Here is a 13,256-nt window from a genome sequence, read left to right as displayed (position 1 = left end):
GCGCGCGCGCGAGAATGTATTATTTTACAGCGCGAGCAAGAACCAAATTATCGCTAAACTGCGGAATGCGGAAATTTTGACATTTTCGTGCTCTCCGCGGAACGCGAAAATGTCAAATTATCGCAATTTCCGCGAGCGGAACGGAAATTTAGCCCAGGCCTACATTGTACTAGTTCTTAAATACTTTTAAGCGGAAACCCACTTACTGAGAAGGAGATTAGAAACGCACAGAGTCGAGCTGTCTGGGAGCACGCAGGTTTAGTGTCAGCTTCTGACCCTTTTACAATTAAAAAACCAGCGTACTTGCAGCCCAAATAAACATTCCTTCTCAGAATGCCAATCTCCATCCAATGAATGGCGACTACAAAGGTTTCAGTGAAAAGTATTAGACACTACATAAATCCCCCGTGTAAAATAAATAAATAGAAATATATTAAGTTTCAAATACAAAGCACACAAGAAAAAGAAAACTATAAATGGGCATCAACTAAAATGTATTTGAAGGAAAAGCGTAGATAATTCATCCTCGGAGATTCCACACTCATCCGTACCTGCAAGGAGCATTCCGATTGTGGGTAGTTTTCCAGATCATGGAAGTTTCTGAATGATCTTGGCTTATTTCGGCACTCTAATTTCTTGAAGGCCTCAATTTCACAGTTGACTTTCAGAACTCTCTCACTGTTCCACCATTAATCCCCTTTCACTCTAACAGCACTTCCACTCATTTTTTCTACACGCAGCAGAATTCTATACTTAAGATCCCCTTAACGAATGTGTCCATGGCTTTTCACGTGTCATTGATCTCCAACCTGAAATGAACTTGACTCTTTGCCTGTTATCATAGTATTCTTCTTTTTTCTATTTGTGCCGATTCCAGCTTTTCTCTTACACTTCCACCAAGATCTTTCACAGAGATTCTGTTCCTAACCCAACTTGACATCCAACAGGGATAACATTTAATGTTTGGTCTTCTTCCCTGTTAGACCTATCATTTTGACACTTATTTATTTATTTTGATATGGAACTCCAACGGAGGTCCACAAAAATACACAAACAGATAAAAAAAGACATACTTTGCATAGAATACAAAATTCTTCCTTTATACATAGCTGCCTCCTAAAGAGATCCTTATATCGAACATACTGTATGATGTGCAAATAGTGCAATAAATACATGAGACAATCAAGTATCCAACCATCAGGTGTTATGACATAAGAGTAAAATTACTATTAAAAGTGCCCTAATAAATAGTCAGAAATGTTTTACACAATTGGTATATCTTATAACAAACCATTTCATTTGGAGGAGACAAAACCAGTGAACGGGCCTCCTGGGCCGGGTGAATATTACATTTGCTAAAAATGGCTTTAAAAACATATGCCTGGCCCTTTGCAGCTGCAAACACACAAATAAAATATGGTTAAGAACTTGGATTTGTAAATAACACATTTCGCATATTCTCTTCTCTCTTGGTATTTTATCCCAGATACCAGTAACTTCTCTTAGGGGCAACACGTTAATTCTCAGTAGGAGTATCAGACTTCTAATCCCATGAGGAATATTCCAAGTTAAATAAGGCTGTTGTTTATTCCCCAGGGCACTCCCACAGACCACCTCATTACTGGACCTGTATTGACTTAAAGCAGTATCTCTCACCAAACTGATAGAGGATACAGACTTCTTTAAAAGCTGCTTCAGTAAAAACTTTGGCATAGGGGAAGCGGAGTTCAAGCTAAGACCAAATGTATCATTTGCAGACACAAAGGACCTAAAGAACGTTGATTGATCATTTAATATGTCAAAAATTTATATTTTCAAAGCAGCCCTATGAGTGCCTTCCTCCCCCCAACAAAGGGAGTTACCCCACCGCAGAACTGCTGCCAAAGATAGAGTAAAAGAAGAGACTAAACCAAATTCAAGACGTGATACATGTGGGGCAGCCAGAGAGTTTAGGTTACAAATTTGACGCAGGATTCGTCCTTCAGCCTTATCAAAAGAGACCTAGTGATTCATGTCCAATACCTCAGCAGCATCTATTAATGAAGGGGGAATATTAACCTTGAAGACTGACAAAACGTGGCCAAAATGGCATCCCCCATAAGTATTATAAAATCTGTTTAATGCACTCGCCTGAGAGACAGCTTCTCCAACACAAAGTTTGATGTGCTCAAGGTCTCGCCCTGTTTGTGAAAAAATCTTCCCCAAATATAGATACAAATCAACCAATTCCAATTTTTCAGAACTAAGCATCCATTTTAGACATTTCTTTATTCTAAGCCCTTTCTTGCGGAAAACCAAAATCTTGCTTTTAGCAATATTAATTTTCAAGAAGTGGGCTTCTGCATATTTGGTTAGGGCATCCAAGCGACGTTGCAGACCAATGGGTGTTAGATCGATTATTAAGATATCATCCCAGTATAATAAGGAACCAATGGACATTGTACCTACTCTGGGTGCATCCCCCCTCACTGAGTTCAGGACGCCGGGGAGATCAGCAATGTGCAAGGAAAACAAAAGGGGGCCAGTAGGCAGTCCTGCTTAAGCCCATTATATGTTCTAATCTTGCATGATAACCCCAGCAAACTGCCCATCAGAACTTGGCACTAGTGGTGGGCGTAGTGCTCCGCTCCGCCCGCGGAGTGTGCGTAGTGCTGCCTGCTTCGTGGTCCACGAAGTAGGTGTAGCAGGCAGCGCTACGCACACGCCATGGCGGAGCAGAGTTGCCCGCCACCCGCCTCCCGATCGCCCTCATTTTAAAATAACTTAAAGTGTTTAAAAGTAAGAAAATGTCTTACCTGAGGTGCGGCGTCCCGGGGCTCCCTCTTCCTGCTTCAGAGGCAACTTCTTCCTCACAAATGCGCATGCGCATTTTAAAATGAGGGCGGGCGGGAGGCGGGCGTGTAGTGGGTCTACGTGGAGTGCGCGAGTGTGCGTAGATTTGGCCACACTACGTGATGCTCCACGTAGCCCCACTACGCCCACTACGCCCAGGGTTACTTGGCACCAGGTATCCGTATGCAGTTCCATAATAAGACCCAGAAGGTGATGTGGTATACCAAGATGGAAAAGCTTTCTCCACAGCGTTTGGTGATCCACTTTATCAAATGCCGTGGAGAAGTCGATAAAAGCTGCATACAATGACATGCCTCGTGAGAAAACATATTTCTCTCCAATGGGCTGAACGACCGCAATATTGTCCAAGGTACCATGGTTCTTTCTAAAACTAACTTGTTCAGGTGTAAAACAAAAGTACAGGTGCACCACACGTTAATTACAAGTTACAAATGTACACAGATATAATTTGTATACAGTTTTCTGCTGTGACGTTGGGTGCACCGGAGCTTTGCCGATTTTCGGATATTGATTATCGGTAATTGAACCTGCATATATATACTGCAGTAGAACTCACAAATTACGAACTTACAGTTTATGGTTCCGATGGGGCCTGGAGATATGATGCTGATGTAAATGGATCGGGCATCCGTCAGCAGTTTTGCAAGTCCCCAAATGATATGTACGCCTTTTTGTTGAGATTCTACTCTTACTAAAGATATCCCACCTGACGTCATAGATTGAAGTTTATTTAGTTATCGGCATAACTGTGACTTACAGAGGGAACATAAGATAGGTAGTTCCCCTTGCAGCTTCTTTTTGGATTTTTTATTGATCTTTTGAACCGATGGTGACCATCCCAATTAATGCTACTTCATGCCCTGAAGAGGTCCTCCAGTAGGACGAAACGCGCCGGCTGTATCAATGTGGAAATTTTCATGTATATGACCACGTTTTAAGAAAAGAAATTTGGAATAAAAAGAAATTTTTCTACAAGAACTAAACTGTATACAAATTATATCTGTGTACATTTGTAACGTGTGGTGCACCTGTGCTTTTGTTTTACATGATTATGGTTCTTTTAGGACTTGCAATGTGACAGAGGGTGCGTTTCCAGTGTGCACACAAACCCCAATTGAAATAGAGGGGTGAGAATAACAGTGGGATAGCAGTTCAGGTGCTGTAGTGTCTGAGGGTTCCTCTGTCAGAGTTGCGGTTTAACTTGTTCAGGTGGTAGGATATTCTGGTTATGGGCCCATTTTTGCAGATGACTTAATATACTTTTTGCGAATAATTTGCCTGAAGCATCCAGCAGAGCAATCTGTCTTAAGCTAGCCGGTAAAGTTTTCGGACCCTTTTTATACAACAGAACTATAATACTCCCCTTCCAGGGGGGGGGGATTTTATTAGTTAGAAAAGAGTAATTAAACAATGGTGCTAAAAAATCTCCCCATGCAGCTGACTCCTTTTTAATTAGCGCAATCGGTATTCCATCTGACCCTTGTGCGCCGGAGGTTCTGGCATTCTTTATGAAACTTACCACTTCCTCCAAATTCAGTAAGAGAAGATTTATCCACATCAATCATCACAGGAATAACTGGGCTGTTATTTTTGTTTACAAGGGCAATGTAATCCACCCAGTCCTTTTCTGGGTTCGGTATAGGCAGAGCCCTCTGCCTTGAATCACAGTATTCCGCAATCAAGTGCCAATACTTTCTGGAATCTTTGGCTCTTGCGGCTTCCCTCAGCCCAATCAACTTGGAATCAAACTCCCTTCTCTTTTCACTAAGTTTACAGCGACTTCGCTTAAGGCGATTAATTTCCTGCTGTCGACCTGTGAGAAATTGTATGTACTGTTTTCGAACAAGTCGGTTAATTTCTTGATTTAAAAGTTTCAGCAAGGACGAATCCTGTTTAAGCAAGCGAGGTCCAGGAGATTTAGAACTTAAATTACGTATCTTCTCCATTTGGACTTCAAAGAGCTGTGTGATATTGGCATAAACATGACCCTGCTGTTCTACCTATCATCCTTAGGGTGGTCTTCCCCTAACTTTTTTGCCTGCTTCCCTCAACTTTTAAATCCAACAACTTGCCACTGTTGAATGTATCATAACTAGTACAGAAAAGAAGTTATAGAACCTTCTTTTCTGTGAGCCAAAATCCAGCCTTCTAGCAGCCTCTCCTGATTGGCCAGACCCTGACAGGCTAGGCTGACCTGCTCTGATTAGTTGATAAGTGGCATGCTCAGAGACAAAGGATATCTGGTCAGGGAAGATCTGCAGCTGCAGATTACAGACCAGAATGGGGGTTGGGTAAACAAACTGGTCTTCAAAGAGAGCAGGACAGTAAGGATGCAAGCCCGGCCTACCCCCTCTTCCTGTGCCCCCAGCCAGATGGGAGCCCCAGGACTGAAATTTGAGGTCTGGAAGGGGAGTGTTAAAGTAAATGAGCCACACCAGTAGGTTGGCTTAGCCAGATCTTAACCCCAAGGAGAAAGTTTCTCCATCTTGAATGTTAAAGTACAGTGCTTTGTGGGACAAGAATATGCGACTCGTTGGAAGAAGCTGTTAGGGAAATTGAGACAGTTTAAACTATAGATATGCTAACTGAATCTCTTACAGTGTTGAGTTGGAGAGGAGAATCAACCTGAATTCTAAGGAATCCTAATCCCATAAAGAAAGACCCCAGAAAGAAGTCTAGTGTAGGAGGGAGAAATTCAATAAAAGTAAAGCTAATTATTTTGCATTACTATCTAAGACTACTCCACTGTTGGGATCCCAGGACACTAGCTCATTTATTTCAGAATTGTTTATTACAGATTTTGATGTACATAGAGGTATAAAAGAAAAAAGAAAAGAAATATACCGAAAGGAGGTGAGTTTGCCAGCATGCAAAGTTTGATATACATGAGAGAGTGCTTATATCTTTAAATTGGGTTACTGGTTGACAGCGGTGTAATACCTGGTCAAGCAGCAACCACAGTTCTATCTAGTCAGGGAAAGGCACAAGCAAACTCTACATTAACCTATGCTCACCCCCTGCTAGCTTGGCACAGAGTAGTCAGGCAATATGTAAAGTATTTGTACAAAACTTCAAACGCTAAAACAGTGGAAACATGACACAAAAAGACCCACCCCAGGTTAGACAAATAGAGTTAAATTTAATAAATACACTTTTTAAAGAATAAACTGTAAAATAGCACCTAAAAGCAGATTGCACCAACCGCAGCTATCTGGTCCTGCTGGACTTGGTCAAAGTCAAATGTTCAGGCCGTTTGCGATGGAGCGTGAGTCAGATACAGTCCTAGATTAGTCCTGCTGAAGCTTTACCTTCTCAAGTTTATGGCAAGAGTCCCCTTGTTGTTGGAGAGGGTCGCGAGGAGCAAGGAGAGCATTGCGGGTGGCTGTTGGCATGGTGCAAATAGCAGGCCAGGCGTCACAGACGGGCAGCCTGGAGTTTCGCGTTGGCAGTCCCCTGAGGGCTGTCAATGCAGCTTTGCAAAGATCACAAAGATACCAAAAGCTTGATTTTAAGAGCACTGAGCCATACCAAGGGTCTAGGACCTGGGTGTCAGGAACTCGCTGCAGCTGGGGCCAGGAGCTGGTTGGGAGCCTTTTATGTCTCCGAGGCTCTGATCAGGAGGCCAGCAGACTAGTCCTTTTAGTCACTCTGGGGTCCTGGGTGTAAGATGAAGTTGCAGGTACAGTTCTTCTTCTCCAGTCAAGAGGGCAGCAGGCAGCAGGGCAGCACAACTGGGCTGCATTTTCTTTAGAGCAGCAGTCCAACAAAGTGGCAGTCCTTGCAGCAGAACAGCAGTCCTTCCTGGCAGAACATCCACAGGTCCAGAAGTGTACTGAAGAGCTAGTGTCTGAGGCCCTTCTTTTTAACACAGTTGTGCATTTGAAGTGGGAAGAATCTTCTAGAGGCATGTCTTTGAAATGAACAGATGCCCTGCCTTCCTGGCCCTGGCTCCAAACTATCTACAGGAGATGTGCAGCTCTTTGAGTGGAAACAGGACACAGCCTATTCAAGTGTAGGTAGGGCTGTGCCCAGCTCCTCACACCCATCATGCCAGTGATGGTGCATCCAGTTACACCTAAGCTTCCCATGGTGTGAGGAATACACAAAGCTCAACTGTCAGCTACACCCAGAAACAGGCTGCAAGCACCAAAAGAATAAGGCAAGAAAATGACAACTTTCTAAAAGTGGCATTTTCAACATTGCAATTTAAAATCAGACTTCACCATAAGTTAGCATTTACAATTGTGATTCCAGAGACGCCAAGTATGAACTGGTTATCTCTTCCCATTTGGAAATGAAACTTATAAAAATGTTATAAGACATGAATTTAGGAGATTTTCTCTAACAGGACATGTACAACTTAAAGGTGTATGTCTTGCCTTGTCAATACATTGCACCGTGCCCTCGGGGCTGTCAAGGAACTACCCAAGGGGCGACTTACATGTATTAAAAAGGAAGGTTTGGGCCTGACAAAAAGTATATTTTGCCAGGTCGAAGTGGCAGTTTTAAAAACTGCCAACAAAGGCTGCAATGGCAGGCCTGATACATGTGGCAGACCCATTACTAGCATTTAATTTACAGACCCTGGGCACATGTAATGACATTTTCCTAGGGACTGATAAGTAAATTAAATATGTCAGTTGGGTACACGCTAATTCTACCATGTTTTAAGGAGAGAGCACAAGCACTTTAGCCCTCATTAGCAATGGTAACGTGCACAGAGTCCTCAGGCCATTTCACTTACCCAAAATGCGAGCAGATAAAAGAAATGTAATCCGAACCGTCGGATTTTATCTTACAATTTTTTACTCTTGTTTTTATTTGTTACTTTATGTACATTATTGCAAAGGTTTTAATTAATCACGCAAAAACATTATTCCTACTCTAAAGCCAACAAAACTGAATTCAGAAAAAGGTTGAGGTCTGAAGGCAAAAGGTTTGGAGAAGACCCTGCAGAAAGGGCCAAGTCAAACAATATTCTACACAAGATTTGTTTTTAAATCATACGTTTAGATATGTTCCTTTTACAGATGGAGATGTGGTCGAGTGAAAGAGTACATGCTTTTTAATACCACCTAGACATGCCGTATTATAAGAAACTATAGCATACAGATTTGCTGAGAAATAAGATAAGGAAATAATAACATACAGATAAGAAAGAATAAAGGTGTAGAAGAAGACGAAAGAAGGAATGGATGGACGATCAGTAAGAAATGGGAAGTGAGTAGGAAGTGGTAAGGTTTGAGTGTTCCTGCCAACTTTTGGGGCTCTCTCAAGGGCTCTCAACAGTCATAGGGGATTTGTTGGGCTGTTTCATAAAGCTGATGTAGATGTTCATTTTTCCCCAGATTACGTCCATGAGTTTTGCAAGTCTAGCATTTGTCTGTTAGCTAACCCTAGTTTATTTGGTGTGTCTGGGGACCGGTGTCCTATATAGATAATCCAGTATTCAATCAATCAGGTGGCTCATATAGCGTGACTATTCACCGGTAAGGGTCTCAAGGCGCGGGGGCTGCTGGTCCATCGAAGGCGCTGTGGTTCCGTTGAAGTGCCAGGTCTTGAGGTCCTTCCTGAATTGAGGCAGCGATGGTGATTGCTTGAGGTGGAGAGGCAGGATGTTCCAGGTCTTTGCTGTGGGGTAGGAGAAGGATCTTCCTCCAGCTGTGGTCTTGTGGATATGTGGGACGGTAGCCAGGGCCAGATGGGCGGACCAAGGTCTCTAGTGGGTGCGTGGAATGTAAGGCAGAGGTTAAGGTACGCAGGTCACATGTCATGTAGGGCTTTGTAGGCATGTGTGAGGAGGTTGAAGATGATTCTTTTGTTGACTGGGAGTCAGTGGAGAGCTCTCAGCTGGTCGGTGATGTGGGGGATGTTGAGGATGAGTCTAGCGGAGGTGTTATGAATGTTCTGCAGTTTCTTGAGGAGTTTTTGGGTGATGCCGGCGTAGAGTGCGTTGCCGTAGTCGATTTTGCTGCTGATGAGTGCGTGGGTGACCATCTTTCTGGGCTCGGTGGGGATCCACTTGAAGATCTTTTGGAACAGGCGTAACATGTGGAAGCAGGATGATGAGACGGTGTTGATCTGGCGGTTCATGGTGAGCGACGAGTCCAGGGTGATGCAGAGGTTTAGTGCGTGATCTGTGGGTGTGGGGGGTTCCAAGTGCTGCGGGCCACCAGGAGTTGTCCCAGGAAGAGGGCGTGGAGATACTGATGAGGACTTTGTTATGTTTTGTTATGGGGGATTTGTAAAGCACACGGCTACTCCGAGGAGTGTCCCGGCGCTGAGAAGTACCACTTGGAAAGAGAGAACAGGGTCACTCACAGTCCTACACAGCATTCATTACTGATGGAACAGCCAGGTCTTAAGTTGGCGTCTGAAGCTTAGAAGCTCTGGTTCTTGTCTGAGGGAAAGAGTCAGCAAATTCCATAATCTGCCCACTACCACCTGGAAGGAGCGTCCCCCCTTCCTGGTCCGAAAGAATTTTGGCACCAATAACAAATGTTGGGCCGATGACCTCAAAGTCGTGGCTGGGATAAAGGGCGTAATTCTCTTTCTGATGTACTGAGCCCCACTGTTATGAAGAGCCTTAAAGGCCAGCACAAGAGACTTAAAATCAATCCTATTTTTCACTGATAGCCAGTGTAGAGTTTTCAAATGACTCGCCACGTGAGTCGTAGGCCCAACCAAAGAGATCGCTCTGGCTGCCGCATTTTGCACAACCTGTAGGCAGCCCAATAAATAGTTCGGGATGCCCAGCTATAATACATTCTCTTCTCTGAGTTGAGCTTGAGGCAGCTGTTCTTCATCCAGGTGGCAACAGCCTTCATCCTGTTGTGGAAGTTGTTCTTGGCGACGATGGGTTCTTTGGGGGAGGAGAGAATCAGCTGGGTATCATCGGCATAGGAGACAATGTTGAGTCTGTGGTTCCCTACAATGGCTGCGAGCAGGGCAGCCATAATTTATTCTGTGATTCGTTCATCTGCTGTGCAACAGCATTTCAAATGTTTTAAGACAATGAATTTTAAATCTACAAACACAGCAGTGACTTTGCCCCCATGGATAATCACAGACGCCTCAAACTCCTTTTTAAGACCATTTATAGCCATCTTCAGTCCGTTCTATTCCACATGAAACCCTTCCTGCTCACATTAGATCCCATGACGGTGTTGCATTGGGAAAGCCAATTAGCCTGGCTTCAAAGTGCTAAGCATTATTAGTCATTTTATCATAGGAGTAAAAATAATGCTCACCAATAAGTTAACATTGATGGATCAAGGATGAATCCTGTAGAAACAACCTTTAACAACTTGCCACAGCGTTTGAGTGTACGTGATATTTCAGAAATGTGTGCATACATCTGAATTAATGGCAGGCACAAAAATAATGCCGATTATTATTTGTAGAATAAACCCATTTTGAGTCCTCACAGACTGTCCTTTCCTTCCTCTACGATGTTGTTACTGTTGTGGCAACATAGATGCCACTTAAGGGTAGCCAGCGGTCCCTATTGCGACCCCCTGGATCTCCATGCTAACGCCGACACTTGGCCTCAGAAGATAGTTCTGTGGCAGAAAATAAAACAGCGTTTGGATCATTTAGTTATTTTTACTGCAACAAAAACAGGTGCTCTAGGCTGGGGTTGGGCAGAGCTGAAACTTGCTACTGTTTGAACTTGTCCAATCTGCCAAGCTGTTGCCTCGCAACACACCCTTGAAAGCCTCTAGGCTGTACCAAGCACAAGTGTGCTCTGATTTTGGTGTTTTTCTGGACAGTTCTGATCCGCTTTTGAAAAGGAATTAGAAGGACTCGCATCCTCAGCAGGCTGCCCTGGTTTTCCAGTTCTGCTGGACAGTGGCTGTTTTTGTGAGCCTATGGGTCGCTCTGCAGACGTTTTGGGATGAAGCCTTTTGGTAGACTGGCAGCCGTTACAACCTTGACGACAGTAAGTGCTTTCTTTTGACTTTTCTAGCTCTACCAGTTATTTGAATATTGATCCTGCAGCACTACATAGCTGTCAATTTTTCACTTTGCTGATCTGTTTTCAGTGCGAGTATGTGTGAGGTTTCAATACCTTATGTGCAGGGTCTTGTGAATTATGAGACATTGTAGGACCAACACTATGTGGCGGTTGGCAAAATTATGATGCAAGAAAAGGCAAATTATGCTGCATGATGTGACTCATTCTGGCGCATTATGAATATGCTATTTTTACTTTTTAAACGTTCGATACTGTCTGGACAAATGTTTGACCTCATCATTCTAGGTATAACTCTTAAATACAGCATTCTAGAACTCAAAGGGAACCAATTAAATAGTTTACAAAAAGTCTGCAATGTACCACTTTTTTAGTACCTTTTGATCCTTTAGCACTGTTCGTTTTTCGCAAATCAGCAAATTATGCAGCAGGTGATGAAGTATGAGGCTAGTCAAACGAATCCATAACTATGCAGAAAACACCAGGGCCCTGAAAATCTACAATTCCAGTGGCCCTGCTTCTATGTAACCCTGGGCGTAGTTTGCGTAGTAGTGCTACGCGTAGCTACACGAAGTGCACTTCGCACTACGCGACATACGTGTAGCACTACGCGAACTGCATAGTGCGCTGTTCGGGATGATTGCACAGTGCCGTATGCTTGTCCGCACTGTGCAATCATTGAAAACGGCATCTCGCACAGTGCGAGCTGTCGTTTTCTGCCGCTCGAGTAGATTTTTACTCGAGCGGCAGCTTTCTCCATGCGGACTGGTAGTTTCTCATCGCGAGCACGCGACCACTCGCAATGAGAAACCTGACCTCCCCGCGGTGAGAATCTCGCCGGGAGGTTTATTTTACACTCTCGCGATTGCCAACTTGATGTTGCTGATCGCGAACGAGGAAAAAATGCCAACTACGCTACGTGTTTTGGCACTGTGCTACGTGCAATTCGCGTAGCGCGAAGTAGCACAAACTACGCAAACTACGCGAGCGTAGCGTAGTTGGCCGCCCAGGGTTACTTATATGTGATACTTGGACCATGGACTTCATTTAGGGGTCTCCAGGGGTCCCAGTTGTAACTCCTGCTAGCCCAATGCTACTCCTGCCCTTGGAAGATATTTTTAGGGCAGAAAATCAAAAAGCTTTTGGATCATTTTCCTCTTGTTTCTGCAATAAAGCAGGTGCTCCAGGCTGGGGACCGGCACTGCTGAAACTTGACACTGTTTCAACTTGTCCATCAGCCAAGGTGTTGCTGAGCAACACACCTTTGAAGGAGACAGGTTTCACCAAGCACGTGTATGCTTGGATTTTAGTGGTTTTCTGGACTGTCCTTTGGAAAAGGAATTAGAAGGATTTGTATCATAAGCAAACTGTCCTGGTTTTCCAGCTCTGCTGGACACTAGCTGTTCATGTGGGCCTCTGGGTCTGTGTGTTGAGCTGCAAAAGTTCTGGAATGAAGCATTTTTGCAAACTGCCAGCCGTATACAACCTTGAAGATAGCCACAGTAAATGTTTTTTTCTTTTACTTTTTCAAGTTCTACCAATTATTTTAAGGTTGATCCTGCAGGACTATATAGATGTCCATTTTTCACTTTTCTAATCGTTTTCTGTGTGGTTATGTGTGACATTTCAGTGCTTTTATATGCAGGGCCTTATTTATTTATTTATTTATGCAATTTGTTAAGCGCACAAATACCTTTGGTTAGAGAGGGTCCATGAGTCACCCCATCCTCTGGCTAGTCAATTCAACAAAGTAGCACCTCACCCACATTAGAACACTCTCTGGACCTGCCAAAGAATAGAAGGTAAAAAGAACACTTGATGGTCATACATTTACCCCAGTACAGAGATCTGTGACTAAATCCATCGTTTTTTTGCTCACCATGCTGTTCCAGTTTGAACCCAGCTATATGCAAATCAGTCTTGACCCTGTGCCTCATGGGAACAGTCCAGCCCGAACTGCCAAGCCAGGTCCTCCCTGGACTGGAAACAAGCATCCTAGGACCGGTTTCAGGGTTCCACCCCTCATCAGCCAGGATAGCTTGAATCCAGTGGCATGGAGAGCACTGAACTCGCGAATGATTTTAACTCCTTTGGGGGTGAGTGAGGACTGGAACTAAATGATAAAAAGACAAAGTATATGGCTTTCGCCATTGGTGTTTTGAAGCCATTTAAGAGACGTATAGTAGTTGGTGGCCAACCCATTAAACTGGTCTCCACATTTGATTTTTTTAGAATCCAGCTCACCTCAAATTTGCATTGGCGTACACACCTTGAGAAAGTAAATCTTTCACTCATTCAGCAAACTTTGTACATAACCAAGATATATAGAACTGTGTCAAGAAAAGATGCCCAGGCACTCGAAATTTACAGCACCAAGGTCTAGGCTCAGTCTTCCATGGAACAGAATTGTGGGGATGTGGGAAAACTG

The 13,256-nt window shown here is 43.7% G+C and overlaps 1 protein-coding gene across 2 annotated transcripts in view; it reads left to right on the top strand.

Annotated features, from left to right (window-relative positions):
- ASPN (asporin) overlaps nucleotides 1-13,256 on the top strand; it is a 217,261-nt gene that overhangs the window by 73,714 nt on the left and 130,291 nt on the right. Inside the window, exon 1 of one of the 2 annotated variants that reach the window (XM_085624887.1) lies at nucleotides 10,581-10,795. The exons of the other annotated variant lie outside the window; for it this stretch is intronic. The gene's annotated coding sequence lies outside the window, so the exon portion shown is untranslated. Of the gene's footprint in view, nucleotides 1-10,580; nucleotides 10,796-13,256 lie in introns of those variants that run through there. 2 annotated transcript variants of the gene reach the window in all.

This window comes from Triturus cristatus, chromosome 9 (assembly GCF_964204655.1).
Source record: "Triturus cristatus chromosome 9, aTriCri1.1, whole genome shotgun sequence".
Taxonomy (NCBI): Eukaryota; Metazoa; Chordata; class Amphibia; order Caudata; family Salamandridae; genus Triturus; species Triturus cristatus.
This window is presented reverse-complemented; position numbering and strand designations above follow the sequence as displayed.